The following is a 20,280-nucleotide window of genomic DNA, read 5'->3' on the forward strand; positions in this document are numbered from 1 at the left end:
TAAATAAAGGCATACAGTTTTACCAAATTCTTAATTGAACATTGTAATTGAACTAGTATCAGGTTGAGGAAGTTCAAAATCATTTTTTAAGTGGCGTTTACGAGGTTTTTGAGTTATATTTGAAAGTGTATTGTTGATTTCCATCTTTTTTTTTTTAAAGATTCTTCCTTTATAGTCTTTTCATTAGTGAGTTGTCACGACAATGATTTGCTGGAGCAGTCAGCGCTCTAAACCGGTTATAGGAATTTGAGACTTTCTCAGCCATTAGTGCATACATTCTGAGCCAATTAGACACAGTCAGTATCAGCTATAATGCATCTTACTAGCATACCTGTGTCTCAGTTTTGAAGCCTTGTTGTCCTGGAATTTAAAAAAACTTTTTGGGGTTTTTGTTTAAAGTAAATGTATTTAATAAGTTCTGTGAAGGGAAAGGGTCATCCTGCTCATCGTCGTCTCAGCGTGCCAGAGAGAACAGTCCGTGTAGAAGGAAGCCTGTGTACACAAATTAATGCATCATAACTCATTGTCACACATGAATGCATCCATGTATGCTATTACTGTTAGGTCAATGAAAGAAGGCAAGGGGGAGAGGATGGGGAGGAGAAGGCGACTGTGCATCCTTGCTGAAATTACCCCTTTTTTTAAGGTAGGGGGGAATGTTATAAAGATTGCAGAAACTGATCATTCAGCTGTGAATCTCCACTGTACCCAGAGCAAAAAGAAAGCGTGTGCAGTTTTTGGTGTGCATTACAACATTTTTGCAGCAAACGACTGTCGGCAAACAGCACATATGGCAGAGCAAGTATGAGCTGCAAGCTGAATTATTTATTCATGTTTGACTGTATTTTATTGTAGGCAATGTGGAATAGGAAAGAAAAGGGGACTAGTTCAGTCTGCTAATGCTGAAGCCTTAATAGGATACAGATGTCACTTAAACATTGTGCTCCATGTAGTTTGTCCACAGTACAATAGAAAGATTAGAATTAAAATAATGTCATGTTGTGTAAAAAGACTAAGCTGCTCAGTTTATTATAATTCTATTTTAGATTAGTTTAAGGATAGTTATTTTTTGATAACTATTAATAATAATTCTGCATTCTTTCATCCACCCCTCCCCAGAAAAAGTATGAATAAATGAGTTGAATTAGAAGAAGAATATTTCAATTTTAAGAGCCTTTGCCAGTCTCCGTTACCAATCCTCCATTGGAATTGATGAAAATTAAAGCTCATGCTGTGAGTAAGCAATTTGGTTAAAAACAATTTTTACAGGATCACATATTGTGATTGATAGTGAAGAATGCTGTTTGCAGACATGCGCTAATGGTGTTGCAGTTTAAAATTGCAACCAATCCTAAATTAGGTACTTGCAAAGTAATAGAAAGGCACGATAAGCTTAAAGAGTAACAACATGTTTTGCTCTCTGGTACTTAGACAGTCAGAACAGGCAAGACTCCGGTTTTGTAATTGGTCTCTGCTCCAGAATTACCTAGGGCATTGTGGGAAGGATCCTACATCTTTTCAGGAAACCTTGAATGAGATCACTTAGGCTTCTTGGTGATTTTTCTTTTGTAGCGTGAAATGGGCAGGGTGAGGGGCTTCTCTCTGCGTCATAGGGATTCTAATTCTAGATTTTAGCCCATCCCCAAGATCTGATTTTCACACTAACTTCATTGCAGTGTTAATGTAAGCCTACTTGTGACACTAATAAAAATTATTATATAAGAAATTTGTGGGTTTCCTCCAGGTGCTCCAGTTTCCTTCCACAGTCCAAAGATATTCAGGGTAACTGGATTGGCCTTGCTATATTTATATTGCCCCTTACTATCCAAAGCTTAGGTGGGGTTAAGGGGATAGGGAAGAGTAGGCGTGGGTAGGGTGCTCTTTTGAAGGGTAGGCGCAGACTCAGTGGGCCGACTGGCCTCCTTCTGCATGGTATGGATTCTATGATTCTAGGCTCAACTGTGAAACATACTGCTGCCAAATATTCTTCTGACATGCTCCAACAAGGCTGACATATGAAGAATGGGCACTTGAATGAGCTAATGTATTTGCACATGTTTTATACCACAACATTAGTCATCACCTACACCGAATGTTGAGGGGGAAGTCTCTTCAAAGTTTTATTAATGGACTCTTCAGTAATTCATTAGTACTGACATTTTGAACGTAACTCTAAATCTCAGTCCATTGAAATAATGGCACATACAGAACAAGGTGTTTTCCAGACACACTATGATGTATTTTGTTCAAAACTTACTCAGTTACAAAACATGAGAACATGCTCCCATCACACAATTTTACAGTTTGTACAAATGTTTCCCCATTTTCATCCTCCCTGCGTCCCCAATTCTCCCCCCCACCCCCCCCACAACGAACAGCTCCTCAAACATGGCCTCAAACAGCCTCCATCTTGTCTTGAAGCCCTCTGCTGAACCCCCCAGTTCATACTTAATCTTTTCCAGATAGAGAAAGTCATATAAGTCTCCTAGCCAGACCGCTACCCCCAGCGGCATTGCCAACTGCCATTCCAACAAGATCCTTCGCTGGGTAATCGGAGGGGTGAAGGCCACGACATCGGCCTTCCACCTCTCTTATCAGCTTCGGCTTCTCTGATATCCTGACTATCGCCACCATAGGGTCCAGTCCGACCTCCTCCCCCACAATCTTTGTTAGTGTCGCAAACACTCTCATCCAGTATCTCTCCAGGTGCTCACAGCCCCAGAACATATGTGCATGGTTTGCTGGTCCCCAGCCACACTTCTCACACTCATCTGCCACTTCCTGGAAGACCCCACTCATTCTCGCCTGAGTCATATGCATCCTGTGTACCACCTTGAATTATATCAGGCTCTTCCTCGCACACGAGGAGGTCGCATTTATCCTACGTAGTGCCTCGCTCCACACTCACCTATTTATCTCCCCTCCAGCTCCTCCTCCTTATTCTTCATCGCCTCCTCACCCTTCTGTTCTCCCAGCCATCCATTTATGTCTCCGATCCTGCTCTCCACTTCCACATCCAGGAGCAGCAGCTGCTCCAGTTGCGCATACTTCGGCAGCTTCTCCTTCTCCATCTCTTGGATCTCCGACCCCTGTGCCTCCAGACACTTTTTGACCCTTTCCATCGAGCAGTTCAGGGGTGCCACAGCCCCTTCGATGGCCTTCGATCGGTCCTCTTGCATCTCTTTCCTTTGTTGATGGAACTCTTACCTGATGAAAGTCATCAACTGTTCCATATGGGGCTTTCCAACCTGCACTGGCTCTTCCCCGTTCACCATCTTTGCAATAACTGCTGCGCCACAGGTCTCTTCCAACTCCTTGGCCAGGTCTTTCAGCTTCTGCCGGGTTAGGTAACCAGCAGACATGCCACACCCCGGGGGGAACTTCTCCAACACCTTTCAGCCGAAGTTTCTCCCGTTTTCTGGTAAAAAAAGAGCTCTGTTCTATGCCTTTGAGCAAGAGCTGCCCTGTGTTGCGACCACTCACACCATGGCCCCCACCGGAAGTCCAGACAGACACACTATGATGATCGAACCTGGATCCTCGGCTCCGCAAGGCAGCAGTGCTAACTACTGCACCAGCGTGCCGCCCGAAGCACCTCTTACTAATTAGAAACATATTCATCCAGATTTTGGTTCCTGTGTTGGGTGCACAGAGACGAGAGAATTTCCGGCTCCATGAACCCGACCTCTGGAAAAAATCTCTGCTCCAACTTCTTATCTTCGTCCTTGGGAGGGAGTAATATCTAGAATATCTATCCATGTGACCCAGAGAGGGTCCCGGTGGAGGTTGGACAATTCAGCCACAGATAAAAAGAAAGAGGTTGGTCGTTCGAGGTCATGTCCCTGAGTGTCAGGTGAATGTCTAAGTTGTAAATGTTGTCCAATCTTTAGCAGACTTTGGAATGGATGGTCCATCATGGGCTTTCCCTATGGCAGAATTGTCCATGTTGCTGTCTAATCAAAGTGCGCTCTATCGACGCATTAAAAACATGGAGATAATTTTCAAGAAACAACCATGGAGAAAACATTGGGCTCAATTCAACTGAGTGGGAACAAAGTCCCATAGCGAGCGCGTTTATCTGCATGTTTCCCACCACTCGCAGCACCGAGAAACACATGGCATGTTGTATAAGGGACCTCAACGAGGAACCCAAAGCCAGACAGAACCCCGTTTTGTTCACTGGGGTGCTCCATTTGCTGGAACTCCCCAGTGTAATGAGAAATTGGATGCTATTTTAAAATGGCATCCCGTTCTCCAAAGCCCCTGAAGTGATCCTCGCCATACCCTCAGCACGAACACACCTGTGGGATGGTCCCCGGTTCTCTTCTTCCACCCCAACTCCCATAAAGAACACCCTCGGCTCGATCTCGTGCAAAAAATGCCAGCTTGGTATGGCCAACCTGGCACCTTGGCAGTGCCCAGAGCTGGAGGTGCCACCTGGGCACCTTGGTAGTGCCAGACACCAGCAGTGCCAGGGCATCATCCTTCCCAAAGGGCATGCAGCTGGGGGCCTTTGATCCCCTGGGAGACTCCCGCCAGTGTAATTTGTCTGGTCCCAATCTGTTGTGACCAGTGCTGTACGGCGCTCGCCCGAGATCTCAGTGGCGAAGAGGATGAATCTCAAAGCCTCATGTACCTCACAAATCTGCATATTAGAGTGAGACCAGCTGTCTCGCTCTAATATGCAGATTTGCCAAAACATTATCTCGCCCACACTGGGAGGGATTTACATCGCAACGCCTTGTGAGATCATGTTGGATCTTGTGAGGCATTGCAAGCCAGGTAGATCCCAGGAACGGGGTCGCCCAGCTTTTAGCAGCAACTCTGCATCGCAATGAGCTCTTTTTCAGGCGCAGTATGGCTATTGGATTGCGCCCATTGTCTTGCCACCACCACCTGGTATAGATATTATGCAGTCATGGAGTTAGCTGCCAAGACTCAGTAGGTGGATGATTGGTGAATAGCGCCATGCTCATTACCCCATCCACCTGCCTCCTGTCAGCCATCTATCAGGATGTGTCCACACTATAGATACTTAACCAGGATCCTGCTAGCTGCATGCTGTCATGCCATAACAGTGTAACTAAGCAAGTATGGCTGTCAGTGGACAATATACTACCTTGGTGTCAGAACCACTACATACATGCACCAAGAATTTGTGCAGAACTATTATCTCACCAAACCTTACCAGTAATCACTGATGATATGATAAAATGGGTAGTGTATGTAAGCACACAAAAATTAATGAGAGTAATGTAATCTGAATGGCTTGCAGTCATTTCGCCTTAAATTTATATTCATAGAATATCATGCAGGGGAATGGCCGAGTCCAGCTGCCCCACAATTTTCTGACCAGGACCATCAAGTCTTGATGGAACAGGCCCAGAAGCGGATACTAGTCAGCAAACCTGCTGACCACTGTGTTGCCCCTGCAGCAACCAAGAGGGCTTGGATTCAAATTGTAGCAGTGGTGAGCACAGCAAGTGACCATTAATATTTATGATTTCAGGGCAGGAAAAGGTCCAATGACTTGTTACATTCCAGCAAGATGAGTAGCATGGCTCATCCACATAAGGGAAGGGTCACATTTGCAAGCTACCGTCACACAGGGTGCATAGAATTCTCTGTGCTGAAGCAAAGGTATGTTCAGCAGCTCATGTCGGCGCAAGGTGTGCACAGGCCGCACTGTGATGCGAAGATGCAGTGAAGAGCAATATCCCTCCATGCACTATATTGCAAGCTAAAACCATGTTGCTGTTTCAGTCACAAAAGGGTGGAGTGCCATGGAGATGGCCCAGACTGAGGATGGGTCAGCCTGGCTCATGCAGCTGATCTGATGGTCATGGTGCCTGAGCAGCTGACTGTTGGTGATGGTGAAATCACTGTTAGGTAATAAAGGCGGCTGTGTTGAAGTCACTTTGGCACATGGTGGAAATGGTGTAACTCCGCTGAGCACATGGATGTTGGAATGAGTGGGAGTACAGTGATGGGGTTGCATCATGTGGATAGCATGAACATGCATAGACAATGGCATGCATCTGAGAATGCATTCACAAAAAGATGGGCTATATATAATTCATTCCTTTTGTGTCTTTCACAAGTCCCATCTCTGCACCCTCATTCCCCTCAGGCCAGATCATTCCTCGGGCATCAAGAGGATAAAGAGATATCCGAGGAGGCAGTGTCACATCTGACTAGCCCACATCCTTCCAAATCAGATACAAACACTTTGGGGCGATGTAGCACACATGTTAGTGGCACAGAGTGAAATTCACCAAACCAGAGTGCAGGAGGAGGTGTCCGATATATCTCTGCACAATCCCCCTTGGAGGGAGGAAAGTCACAATGATGCTCATTGGCACGAATGTGGAGCCTCAGAAGTCACCTTTTGGGGAACAGTATTTGTCCATAAGGAGCAGATGTGTGGACATCTGGCAGAGTTCCCTGCGGCAGTGGGAGCTCTAGGAGTTCAAATGGAGGAGTCATCACAGTCATGAGCTTCATATTATCCCAGGGGCTCAACTGCATGAACTACAACTATGAGAGATTGGCCAGTCTCATGCAGTCACACTGCAGCACTGAGAGTAGATGTAACAGCAGTGTCTCAGCCAGGAGAGGGTGCAAACCTCCCTTAGGAGTCTGGATCAGTCAGCTCAGAATATGAGCACTGAGATCTATGGAATACATGAGGGGCTAAGAATCCTTAACAAGGCAGTTGCATTGTTGGCACAGTGGTTTCTGGAATGGATGACTTGTCCACCAGCAGAGCGACCCATCTGAAGACCAATCGAGGACTGTAGAGGTTGCTGAGGAGGGCGATGGCATTGAGAACTCCTCAGCACATGCGCCGTCGTCCACCTCCCAATCCCTCTGCTAGAACCCTTGTCTGCTGCACATGACAGAGTGCCTTCGGCTGCCCATGCAGAGGCTGCAATCTGAAAGAGAAAGGTCCCGAAGCGTTGGTACATTGGCGAGACCATGCAGACGCTGCGACAACAAATGAACGGACATCGCGCGACAATCACCAGGCAGGAATGTTCCCTTCCAGTCGGGAAACACTTCAGCAGTCAAGGGCACTCAGCCTCTGATCTCTGGGTAAGCGTTCTCCAAGGCAGCCTTCAGGACGCGTGACAACGCAGAATCGCCGAGCAGAAACTTACAGCCAAGTTCCGCACACACGAGTGCGGCCTCAACCGGGACCTGGGATTCATGTTGCATTACATTCATCCCCCACCATCTGGCCTGCGAAATCCTACCAACTGTCCTGGCTTGACACAATTCACACCTCTTTAACCTGGGGTTACCCCATCTCTGGATCTGTAAAGATTTAATCACCTGTTAATGCTCACATATCAAGCATTGTCTGGCATCTTTGAATTTGTCTATATATGTGTTTCTGGAACAGACCTCTTCATTCACCTGAGGAAGGAGCAGCGCTCCGAAAGCTAGTGATATTGAAACAAACCTGTTGGACTTTAACCTGGTGTTGTAAGACTTCTTACTGTGCTCACCCCAGTCCAACGCCGGCATCTCCACATCTTGATTTTACTAACCACGTATAGCCCCCATTTTCTTTATAGGAGAGTCTGACTATTTGAAATGGATGTGTTGATAGGAGGGGCAAGATCGGTTGGCATGTGAGTTGAGAACCACCCACTGAACGTCATCCTGATGGAGGAATCTGTGTCACTTGATGTTGGATTTTATTTCTTCTCTTCCAGCTGCTGAATCCAACACTTGTCAGTTTTTTTTATTTTGCTGCCCTGACTTGCCCCTCAGCTATTCATATTGCGCGGAAGGATGGATGGGATGGTGAGTGAAATATTAATGGATTGATTGGGTGGGATCTGGTGAAGGTTGGAAGGGTGTTGGGAAACTACCTCCAATTTACAGTTTGCCCTGAGGCAGGACATAGAGCAGACAGTCAAGTCACTCCTAGTTAGAGTCTAGAAGCATAGCCTGCTTTGCCAGTTTAACCTTTGCAAACCGGATTTCTTCAGTTTAAGGAAACCCAGCAGATGCAGTGAGGCGAGGACACCCTTTACAGCACTACTTGTGGGCCAGGAGGAGCAGGAATACTTCCCTTTGGCTCCCCAACTTACCATCATTAGATCCTCTGCCCCATGTCAGGGAGCAAACATTCCCTGACATCATAGATCATGCCAGATCTCTCCCCGCTTGGAGTTGGAATCCTTGGGGCCCTCCTATTCCCCCTGCCCCCCAACATTGGAGGACTGGGATCAAACTCTCCCTTTAATTGGGCCCATCACACTCCCAGAATTCTACAATTCTCTCCTTTCACTCTTCAAATCTTCCAATTATTTTATTATCTTCATCCATTCTCTTGTTATCTTACACATTTTGATCTTGTTTTTATTTTAACTGATTGACACTTGTTCTTCCTGTTTTTCTACTGTGTGCACTCCTTGTCTATCTTTTAATTCTGATTCCATTTAGAATATTTTTATTAGCCCTGGCACAGTTGCACCCAAAATGTTAACTTGTGTACATTATGTAAAGGTGATGACATTTCACTGTGTGTTTGCAACATTTTCAGCTTTTGGTTCTTTAAACTAATTTTTGTTTAAAATTTTTTACATTTCTCTGTTTGATATGTAATGGATAAACTCTAAACTTTGGGTTTCAAATTCTTTAATTGGTATCATTATTTGTACATTTAATGCAAAACATTTGTTCGGATCAAAGGCAAACTAAGAAATTTGGATGATTATTTTTTTTAAAATCTGAAATAGTATATAGAATATTCTTAAATCTAAGGGCGGTAACCATATCTTGCCCCTTCAGATATGGTTCCTAAACTGCTAGACCTTCACTGTCCTAGTTTGACATTATCTGAATGTTTCAATTGGGTTACAGCCTTTAAATTGCTTTGAGGTATCTGTTATTCTTTCTGTAATCATGAAAACGTTGGCGTTATGACAGGTGATGCCTTCAGTATGCGTACAGCTGAAGTATACATTACCTGCTTAAACCATTCTGGCATAAAGCTATATTTGGATCTTAAAATGGCTTTGAAGATCACTTGCAGTTAAAAGTACTATACATGTTGATTAGCATGTTAATTTTATGTGATTATTGCATTGTGATGTACTGCAATGTTGGAAGTACATGGGATATTCTCTTTTTGCTTTTCAAAGATTCTAGATTACGATGTATGATTCAAAAATCATATTGCCAAAGGCTTCTCTCCCTTTTGTTGGGATTTCCATTGCCATTGCAACAAAGAACACATCACTGTTCCTCTGCCATGACCATTACAGACTGCTTCATATTAACACCTACATTAGCTCTTTCATCCAATAAATAATAAATTAAACAAATTCTAAAGTTGAGAGTTTGAATTTGGCTTGTGAAGATTTCAGCAAGGCGCAATCCAACAGCCACTCCGCACCTTAAAACATCTCACAGCAGCGCAGCATGGCCCATAGAAGCCGGGAGACCCTGCTCCTAAACCGGGTTGGTTTAGCACACTGGGCTAAATCGCTGGCTTTTAAAGCAGACCAAGGCAGGCCAGCAACACGGTTCGATTCCCGTACCAGCCTCCCCGAACAGGCGCTGGAATGTGGCGACTAGCGGCTTTTCACAGTAACGTCATTGAAGCCAACTCGTGACAATAAGCGATTTTCATTTCATTTCATTTTTTGTTCAGGTAGAGACTTCGAAAGCGTGCAATGAATAACCTTCGAACCCTGACTCATGATTTAGCCGTCAACAATTTAGTCAGCGGGGAGGTAAAACTGTCGCTCATTTTTTGGGGATGTGGGGGGAGGTGGAGAGTCAAAATAGGGAGGGAATGAGAGAAGCATGAAAGTTGGATTTTTCAGCTTCAAACTCAAGTGGAACTGACAAAGCCTTGAGGCTTCACGATTACATTTTTAAGTTTTCCATCAAACTATAAAACATGCTGCCCTGCCATGAGCTGCGAGAAGTATTACTGGCAAAAAAAGATAACACCAAGTCTCCTTTTCCTTCAGGAAAAGGGCAAAAAACCATGTGCAAGGAAGAAAAAACATTGAAAGGAATTCTCAGATGTGTCTGGCACGAAATACTCTCATAAAGATATTAAACTATTGATGGACTCATTTGTTCATGAACATGTAGTGTGTTTGCCTACTTCCTATAAGAGAGCTAAGATTTTGTGTGCACTGTGTGCTCTCTGTGTCACATTCAATAACATCAACTCAACCATGCTTTCAGCCAGGCAGTGGGGATTTGAGCTGTCCAATAGTACGTAGCTTAGCATTACTGGCACTTCATGTCTTTTCCATTCCTTGGAGGCTGGAGGACGAGATGCCACCAATCATTATTGCTTCGAGCTCACACATGTGACTGTGAGGAGTCGGCAGTGAATTCTAATTCGGGAGCACAAATTGATGCACTCAGTCTCTAAATTATTGTAACAAGAAGCAGAAGAGTTGCGTGAATCATGCAGTCACCAAGTTTGGGAGCATCTCAGTGGTATCAGTGCAGTATCTGTGGTCAACATCCCTGGCTTCTATATTACAGGGTTGTCATGAAAGTTTGTGACCGTGTAAGTGGTACCATAAATCTTTAAAAATTTGTCTTTGAGATGGCAGGTGAGGGAATCCCCGCTGCTTCTGGCACGTGGGATTCAGGACAGGGTGATTTTGGGTGTATGGGTTGGAGAAGGCACGGTTTCGGCAATTTATCAGGAGCTGCAGGAAGAGGAGGAGGCCTCAGTGGAGGAGTTAAAGCGCAAGTGGGAGGAGGAGCTTGGGGAGGAGATAGATGAGGGTCTGTGGGCTGATGCCCTGAGTAGGGTTAATTCTTCCTCCTCTTGCGCCAGGCTCAGCCTAATACAGTTCAAAGTTACTCACAGAGCGCATATGACAGGGGCGAGGTTGAGTAGGTTCTTTGGGGTGGAGGACAGATGTGGGAGGTGCTCGGGAAGCCCGGCAAATCACGTCCATATGTTCAGGTCGTGCCCGGCACTGGATGGGTTTTGCGAGGACTATGTCCAAGGTGGTGAATGCCCGGGTCAAGCCGAGCTGGGGATTAGCATTATTTGGGGAATCTGACGAGCCGGGAGTGCAGGAGCCAAAAGAGGCCGGTATTCTGGCCTTTGCGTCCCTGGTAGCCCGGCGGAGGATTTTGCTACTATGGAAGGATGCAAAGCCCCCTACTGTGGAAGCTTGGATCAATGACATGGCAGCGTTCATCAAGCTGGAGAGGATAAAGTTTGCCTTGCGAGGGTCTGTGCAAGGGTTCCTCAGGTGGTGGCAACCGTTCCTAGACTATCTCGCGGAGCGTTAGGAGGAGGTCAGCAGTAGCAGCAGCCTAGGGGTGGGGGAAGGGGGGTTTCTCTTGGGGTGGCGTTTGGGTTAAGGTGGGTTTTTTTTCCCTAATTGTGCTTTTTACTGTTATATGGGGGGTTACTGTATATGGGGGAAATCCAATGTATAATTCCTACTTATTGTGTTCTTGTTGCTTTCTTTTTGTTTGGGGTGGGGGGGCTTTGTTGAAAATTTGTTGAAAAACTTGAATAAATATATATATTTTTTTAAAAATTGTCTTTGAGTTTGCCTTCCACAGTTAAAAAGCCTTGTGATTATTTTGATCCTGTTTCTGTTGAACTATTATTGAATTGATCATGCAAAAGTAATACACCAAAGTGGAAAAATGATATATATTAATAGAAACCTGAAAGTATATAAAAGGCATTTCCTTCAGCTAAAGATCATACAAAGCTCTAAAGTTTTAGTCCCTCAGTGATTGAATTATGGTCTTTAATTCCTTCTCAAATATTTGCTATTTTACTTAGGACATATTTTTCTGTGATTTTTGTTTGTTTTTGCTGAGGTATGCTATTTGGTCCCTTGATCAACTCACTTTGTTTTATGTTTGGCAAAATTATTGAGCCAATGACAATGGAAGTACAGCATCATGTGACCAATAGTATATTAATGAAGATATGTCACTTGCACACTGATAGATATAGGTTTCTGTATTGAATTGCCTGTTAAATAATGGGAATTAATCACAGTTGCATGGAAGGAAAAAGAGATTTGCATTTATACAGCTCCTTTCACAACCTGCATGAGTTTCAGCTAATCAAGCACTTTTTTAAATCAAGCACTGTTGTAATGTAGGAAATGCACAGCAAGCTCCCAACAAAAGCAATTGATAACCATCTGTTATTAATGCTAGTGAAGGATAAATATTGGCCAGAAATCTATGGAGAACTCCCCTGCTCTTCAAAATAGTGCCATGGGATCTTTTATAGCGTGTAAGAGGGAACATGGGTCCTCAGTTTTAACATCCTGTCCAAAATATGGCACCTCTGACAATGCAGCACTCAGTACTAAACTGGCCGTGTCTGCAGAATTTTATGCTCAAGACTCAAGTCAATGGGGCATGAATCCACAACCCTCTGAATCAGGTGAGTGCTGCCAACAGAGCCAGTGCCAACTAATAATTTTCAGTTGTGTTTGACTTAATATACATTAACAGATTGCCTCAGAGAGAAAGAAAATTGCATGACAGAAATTTCATGGAGCATTTTTGGGTCTTTCAGTGTGGTGGTGATGAAGTTTGCTGTAATTGTCATTATGAGGTTTAGGAAGTGTTTCAAAGATGTGATACGAACCATGGGCAGGATTCTCCACCAAGCAGCACCCCCCGCCAGCAGCAGGATTCTCCGTCCTGCCAGCTGGCCAATGGGGTTTTCCATTGTGGGCAGCCGCACTCCTTCGGGAAATCTCCGGGTGTGAGTGCGCTACCGGTGCAACGGAGAATCCCACCAGTGAAGAATCCAGCCCCATAATATTGAAACTATTCCTAAACATTCTGAAGATTACAACAGGTTTTCAAAACAGTTGGTATCTTTGCTAGTTTGAGTAGACCAGTGGGGTATTGTGTCTGTGTCCACACGTTGTAAGATGAGCAGGTTCCTTTAAGAGCTTGGAGCTTGTAGTACTTTAAGTGAGCCATTGAAAAACAAATAGTTAAGTGCGACTATCTTATCGACATCCATTTTTGTTGTACTCATTTTAAGTCTTGATGCTGTTCCAATACTTGGGTAAGGGAACAAATTGTGTAACCCCCTCCAACCCAATGATTTTTGTCAGAAACTGTAGTCTTATTGCTCTCTGAAAATAGTGGAGCACTACATCACTGCAAATATCAAGTAAATCAAAGTGTCTAATTTTTAAATAAATCGATCAGTCAGTTCTTTGTTATTAATAAATATTTTACGACAGATTGTAGCTGATTTATTATTTAGAAGGTATTTGATCCTAAAAAGCACGATCAGCATCTCCCTTCTCCCCCATCCCAGCTTTCCAGAGTAAAATGGAGGAATGTTTAGATGCCGGTGGAATGTGGTATAGACTGACGGACGGGCACTGTATTTGTGTGGTCTATTTTAACTGTGTCTGCATTTTAGTGCCTATGTCTGAGGACAATAACAGGAAAATTGTGGTGTTTAAAATGCTGGCAGTGTTCAGAGTCTTAAATTAAAAGCATGCTGTACCCCTGGGAGACTATGGGGGGAGGAGAGAAAGATGAGGCAAACTTAATTGTATAGTCTTTTCTGGTGTCTGGCTATAGATCACACAACAAGAATAACAAACGTGTCTCCATCTATATATGTGTATATATATATATATATATATATATATATATACACACACAATATGTTTGTGTGCGTGTGTGCGTTTCTCTCTCTCTCACTCTCATGCTGTCTCTCTCCCCCAATGCCCCCACCCCCAGTTTAAGTGAAGGAACCTATAAATGTTATATTCCAGCTGAAAAGTGGGACTGCAGTGCGATTTCATTTGTTTACACTGCACACAGAATTTACATTTGTAAAGGACTGGTCTTTTATGCGAACGATTCAATGTTTTCAGTTTTTCTATTGTACAGAAAAGACTTTAACAATGACCTACACTAACCGAAAACTGGCCATTCCCATCTGTATCATTTATACTTTTTTTTTTACAGAATTCTCCTTCGGCAATACAGCACTTAGAGCCAGATGGCTTCAAGCTTAATGAGCATCTTTTTGTGCCAGTTTTGAGAACAAATGGTACTGGGGTTGAAGGTAATGGAACCTTTATTTTTGCAATATCTTTGTTAATGGGCCTAGTTCATTATTATTGCATTCTCATGATGCATTTCGAAAGAGGATCTTGTCATTTAAAAATTAGTCAAATAGTGTGAGGCAAAACGTGAGAGGGGAAAAAACCCAGAAAAAAAATCTGTAGATAAATAATAGATTTTCGTCTACATTTGGTGAGTGAGGCAATGCAGGAAATTGATCTCAGATGTCACACTGATGTGCTTCAAATTAATGCTTTTCTTCCCAAGTTTTTTTTTTTCAAACCAAGCTGTGCGTGTGTGTGTCTGTGTGTGCATTTTTTCTCAATTTCCATTTGTTTTTCCCTCGAGGGTGTCTCTATAACCCTCTTCATCCAGGAAGGTGGGCACTGTGGAAATTTTCACAAACACATTTGCCAATTAATCTTCACGCTCAGTAAAAATTGCTCCCTGCAAAAAAAATCAACCAGTCTTCTCTGCTCAGTGGCATGTCATTCTTAAAGAAATAATAGTCAAGAAAGTGTCATTCAGCTGCTGTGGAGGATGGAAAGCATTTGTGATCTACTGTGTGCCAGCATTACACTGATGATAGAGAAGACGTTCCATGGCACAAAATGTTGCAGAGCAGGGATTTTTAACTTGCATAACAAATGGATCAGGAGAAGGTAATAACAACTGAAGCAAGCTCGACAGTAGGGTCTGCATTTTGTGAAAATGTCTGCAATGTGTAGTGACAAGACTTACATAACAAGAACCACCTACAGTACATCAGAGGACAAAGAAAAATTACATAAAACCTCTAATAAATGGATAAAACAGGAAAAAACTAAAGTAACTGCGACTATAGAGTGCAAAATTCTATCTCCGGGCTATAAAATGCCGCTGTTTTTTTCTCTCTTTATTTTCCCTGGAGCTTTTACATGTAATCAACTGAGAAAAGGTTAGTAATACTTGGGTTTGCTTTATGTAGTAGATTTTTATATATGATATATCCTGCATGTGTGTGTATAAATTCATCCACCTCGGATATTATTTAAAAACTAAATGCTGTTTTTAAAAAATAAATATTTGCCTCTGTTAAGGTTTGATTGTGTATAAAGCACTGTGCTAGAAGTTGAAATCCTTTCCTTCACAAGACACTTGAAAATGTTGACTAATCTGTTTATGAAAGTATAGCCATTAACCCTTTGAATGGTGAATTTCCTTTACAGTTTTCAAAATGTACAGTTTGTTTCTATGTCATACTGCGGCTCAAATGTTTCTGGATGATATAGTTATCACAAGGTGAAAGCCCAGGATATATGTTTGCCTGTAATATTCAATGAAAATAATCTCTTGCTTTGTGTGTGCATTACAGTAAGGTTGGGTTGATTTGTAGGGGCTCTCTTTTTGGTGTTTGGTGCAGGGTTGCTCAAAAGCTTAGACTTTGTTCCTTTAAGAAGTGGAGGCATTCATCAATTCTGAGAAATGTTTCAATCTAATTGCACATGGAAAGCCATGCCAGGAATTTACAGAAAATTATATTTGCCAAAGAAGCATGTGATTTTGGTGCAGGTACACAACATGTTGTTTTCCATGTTAAAGTAATCCTTTAAAAAAAAGAAAATCACCAAACATTTGTATTCAGTCAACACTAAGGTTAACATTTTTGTGTTTTTTTATATTAATGGGATAAAGCTTTGGCAGTGCGAGATACTAGCATGGAGCCTCCGGTACTGGAAAGGAAGATACCTCTCCATAATCAGTTATCGTACAGAGATGCCAGAAGCATTGCTTAATGCTCTAGCAATGTTCAGATAAAACAGCCTAAGCTTAACCCTCTTCTCATCTGCTCTCCCCTCCACTTAGCCTCCTTCAGTTTCCCTGTTCTGTAACTCTGGTGTCTCGGGGGACTTTCTTATGGTTCCACTGTTCTTTGGGGTAGAGGGGTGGAACTTATGGATATGGTAGCTTTGTGGTTATATGACTTGACTATTAATCCAAAGGCCTGGACTGATGATCCAAAGGCATGACTTCAAATCTAACCATGGCAACTGGGAACTTTGAATTCAGTTAATTGATTAAATCGGAAATAAAAAACTGGTATTAGTAACAGTGACCACAGAACTGCCAGATTTGAGTAAAATCCCTCGAGAATACTAATCCCTTTAGGGAAGGAAATCTGCCCGCTTTACCTTGTCTGTCCGAAATGTCACTCCAAACTCACTGCATTATGGTTGACTCTTAAATGCCCTCTGATATGGCCTGGCCAACTACTCAGTTGCATTGGGATGGGCAATGAATGCCAGCTTTGCCAGCAGCACCCACATCCGTGAATTAATTTTTAAAAGGGGTGATATTTTAAGAGGATTATGATCATAGCCCTCAAAGCTACACATAACTGGCAGAATTCACCCAATTGGTGATGCTTAAAAGCAAAAAAATATTTTGGCTACTTCAATCATCTTTAGGTTTCATTTGACCTTGAATTTCTTAATTGAGCTTGTTTATGTTTGGGACTGAAATTATCCAACTGTTAAGTAAATAAGATCGCAATGCTTTGTCCCAGAGTTGCAGTCTGGAAAGGTCCAAATATCCATGGCAACTGTCATTTCAATACCTATTGATGCACTGTTTATCCTATGAAGTTTGAAGAAATATTTAAACGTATTGGTTGAAACAGCTCTACTGAGAATTTAATATATTCAAACATTGCTGTTATCTATTTGCATCTCGTCTGCACTCTTTTGAGGGTGTATTAATGCCTGTTAAATGACACATCCGTCAGCATTACTATTTCATCTTTCCACTGTAGCAAGCCCACGTGGCTGTGATATAATTATTGAGTTGTTGTTACTCACTATATTTCTGCAGATCACATTTCCAAGCGTGATGTGGCTCCTTACAAGACTTGGCCTCACTCAAAGCCCTTTTTGACCTCTTGCATCTCAGTTCAATCCAGCGTTGACTACATACTTTTGGTTAACATCTTTAAAAACTGTCAGAAAAGAAAAATAACCAATTCTGCTTTGCCTGCCATGCACAGTTGATTATAGGAAAAACTATTTATAATACTTATAGAACTAACCTGAATCTACTTATAGAACTTACCTGAATCTACAAGATGTCTATCAGATTAAATAATGAAAGTCCACAATTCTACAACAATTTATATTTATTCATAGCGATTTTGATGCAGCAAAATATTCCATGGTGCTTCACAGGACTATTATAGAGCAGAATTACAAACCAAACCACCTAAGAGATATTAGGACAGATGATCAAAGCCTTGGTCAAAGACATTGGTTTTAAGGAGCATCTTAAAAGAAGAAAGAGAGGTGAGAACGCAGTTTAAATGAGCAAATTCCAGAGTTGAGGATCTCTGCAGCTGAAGGCACGACCACTAGTGATAGAGCAATTAAAATCATGGTGCCAAAGAGGCTAGACTTAGATGAGTGCAGATATCTTGGAAAGGTAGGGGGCTGGTGAAAATATAAGAGATACAGAGGGATTTGAAATTTTTTTGAATTTTAAAATCAAGCGTTTGCTTGATTGGGAGTCAATTTAGGTCAAGGAAGATCGGTGAATGGGGGATGTTCCAATGGGCTCAATTTTAAAGAGAATGCAATGTTATTAATGTCCCATAGAATACTCAGCAACCATGAAGTACATACAGCACCACCATTTTACAATCTTAACTCACTGAGATTAAATTCAACAAACAAAGAACAAAGAAAAGTACAGCACAGGAACAGGCCCTTCGGCCCACCAAGCCTGCGCCGACCATGCTGCCCATCTAAACTAAAATCTTCTACACTTCCGGGGTTCGTATCCCTCTATTCTCATCCTATTCATGTATTTGTCAAGATGTCTCTTAAATGTCACTATCGTCCCTGCTTCCACAACCTCCTCCGGCAGTTAATTCCAGGCACCTACTACCCTCTGTGTAAAAAAAACTTGCTCGTACACCTCCTCTAAACCTTGTCCCTCGCACCTTAAACCTATGCCCCCTAGTAATTGACGCCTCTACCCTGGGAAAAAGTCTCTGACTATCCACTCTGTCTATGCCCCTCATAATTTTGTAGACCTCTATTCGGTCGCCCCTCAACCTCCTTCGTTCCAGTGAGAACAACCGAGTTTATTCAACCTCTCCTCATAGCTAATGCCCTCCATACCAGGCAACAGGGGCAGCACGGTCGCATTGTGGATAGCACAATTGCTTCACAGCTCCAGCGTCCCAGGTTCGATTCTGGCTTGGGTCACTGTCTGTGCGGAGTCTGCACATCCTCCCCGTGTCTGCGTGGGTTTCCTCCGGGTGCTCCGGTTTCCTCCCACAGTCCAAAGATGTGCAAGTTAGGTGTATTGGCAATGATAAATTGCCCTTAGTGTCCAAAATTGCCCTTAGTGTCCAAAATTGCCCTTAGTGTTGGGTGGGGTTACTGGATTATGGGGATAGGGTGGAGATGTTGACCTTCGGTAGGGTGCTCTTTCCAAGAGCCGGTGCTGACTCGATGGGCCGAATGGCCTCCTTCTGCACTGTAAATTCTATGATAATTCTATGATAACATCCTGATAAATCTCTTCTGCACCCTCTCGAAAGCATCCACATCCTTCTGGTAGTGTGGTGACCAGAATTGAACACTATGCTCCAAGTGTTGCCTAACTAAGGTTCTATACAGCTGCAAAATGACTTGCCAATTTTTATACTCAATGCCTCGGCCAGTGAAGGCAAGCATGCCGTATGCCTTCTTGACTACCTTCTCCACCTGTGTTGCCCCTTTCAGTGACCTGAGGACCTGTACACCAAGATCTCTCTGACTGTCAATACTCTTGAGGTTCTACCATTCACTGTATGTTCCCTACCTGCATTAGACCTTCCAAAATGCATCACCTCACATTTGTCCGAATTAAACTCCGCCCAAGTCTCCAAACGATCTAAATCCTGCTGTATCCTCTGACAGTCCTCATCGCTATCCGCAATTCCAAACCTTTGTGTTGTTCGCAAACTTACTAATCAGACCAGTTACATTTTCCTCCAAATCATTTTTAAAAAAAATTATTTTTATTCAGATTTTTATCAAAACAATTTGTTTTACACCCCCCCCCCCCCCCCCCCCGATTGCTGCTGCTGACATTTTAATGCTCTCCTAGAAAGTCGAGGAACAGCCGCCACCTCCGAGAGAACCCCTTCATGGACCCTCTCAAGGCAAACTTTATTTTCTCAAGACTGAGAAACCCAGCCATGTCACCAATCCAGGTCTCCACACTCGGATTTCGAGTCCCTCCACATTAAAAGGATCCGTCTCCGAGCTACCAGGGAGGCAAAGGCCAAAACCTCGGCCTCTTTCGCTTCCTGAACTCTTGGATCGTCTTACACACCAAAGATCGCTATCTCTGGACTCAGCACCACCCGCGTGTTTAGGATCTTGGACATTGCCTTAGCGAATCCCTGCCAGAATCCTTTGAGAGCCGGACAATGCCCAGAACATATGGACATGGTTCGCTCGGCTTCTCGCACATCTATCCTCAACCCCAAAGAACTTGCTCATTCTCGCTGCCGTCAAGTGTGCCTGGTGGACCACCTTAAATGGATTAAGCTAAGCCTGGCACATGATGAAGAGGAATTAACCTTGTTTAGGACATCCGTCCACAGGCCCGCATCCAGCTCCCCGCCTAGCTCCTCCTCCCACTTGCCCTTAAGTTCCACCACTGGGGCTTCCGCCGCCTCCTGTAGTTCTTGGTAGATGTCCGACACCTTCCCCTCCCCTACCCAGGTGCCGGAGACCACCCTATCCTGTATCCTACGCGGGGTTAGCAACGGAAATGTCACCACCTGTTTTTTTAGAAAGGAGCGTACCTGAAGGTATCTGAAGGCATTTCCAGGGGGCAGATTAAATTTTTCCTCCAGCGCTTTCAAACTGGGAAAATTCCCGTCTATGAACAGGTCCCCCATCCTTTTAATACCTGCCCTATGCCAGCTTTGAAACCCTCCGTCTATCTTGCCTGGGACAAATCTGTGATTGTTGCGTATCGGGGTCCAAACTGAGGCTCCCTCCACCTCCCTGTGTCTTCTCCACTGACCCCAGATCCTTAGTGCCGCCGCCACCACCGGACGTGAGGAGTAGCGCGCCGACGAGAATGGCAGAGGTGCTGTTACGAGTGCCCCTAAGCTGGTGCCTTTGCATGAGGCCGCCTCTAACCGCTCCCACGTCGACCCCTCCC

General features: G+C 43.6%; 1 protein-coding gene across 5 annotated transcripts in view; it reads left to right on the forward strand.

The window, feature by feature from the left end:
- ahdc1 (AT hook, DNA binding motif, containing 1) overlaps positions 1-20,280 on the forward strand; it is a 296,855-nt gene that overhangs the window by 189,559 nt on the left and 87,016 nt on the right. For 4 of the 5 annotated variants that reach the window (XR_011940848.1, XR_011940849.1, XR_011940850.1 and 1 more), the window contains exon 2: positions 13,984-14,083. The gene's annotated coding sequence lies outside the window, so the exon portion shown is untranslated. Of the gene's footprint in view, positions 1-13,983; positions 14,084-14,525; positions 15,020-20,280 lie in introns of those variants that run through there. The other variant, XR_011940852.1, reaches the window with a different exon arrangement.

Source organism: Scyliorhinus torazame, chromosome 1, assembly GCF_047496885.1.
Source record: "Scyliorhinus torazame isolate Kashiwa2021f chromosome 1, sScyTor2.1, whole genome shotgun sequence".
In the NCBI taxonomy this organism is placed as follows: domain Eukaryota; kingdom Metazoa; phylum Chordata; class Chondrichthyes; order Carcharhiniformes; family Scyliorhinidae; genus Scyliorhinus; species Scyliorhinus torazame.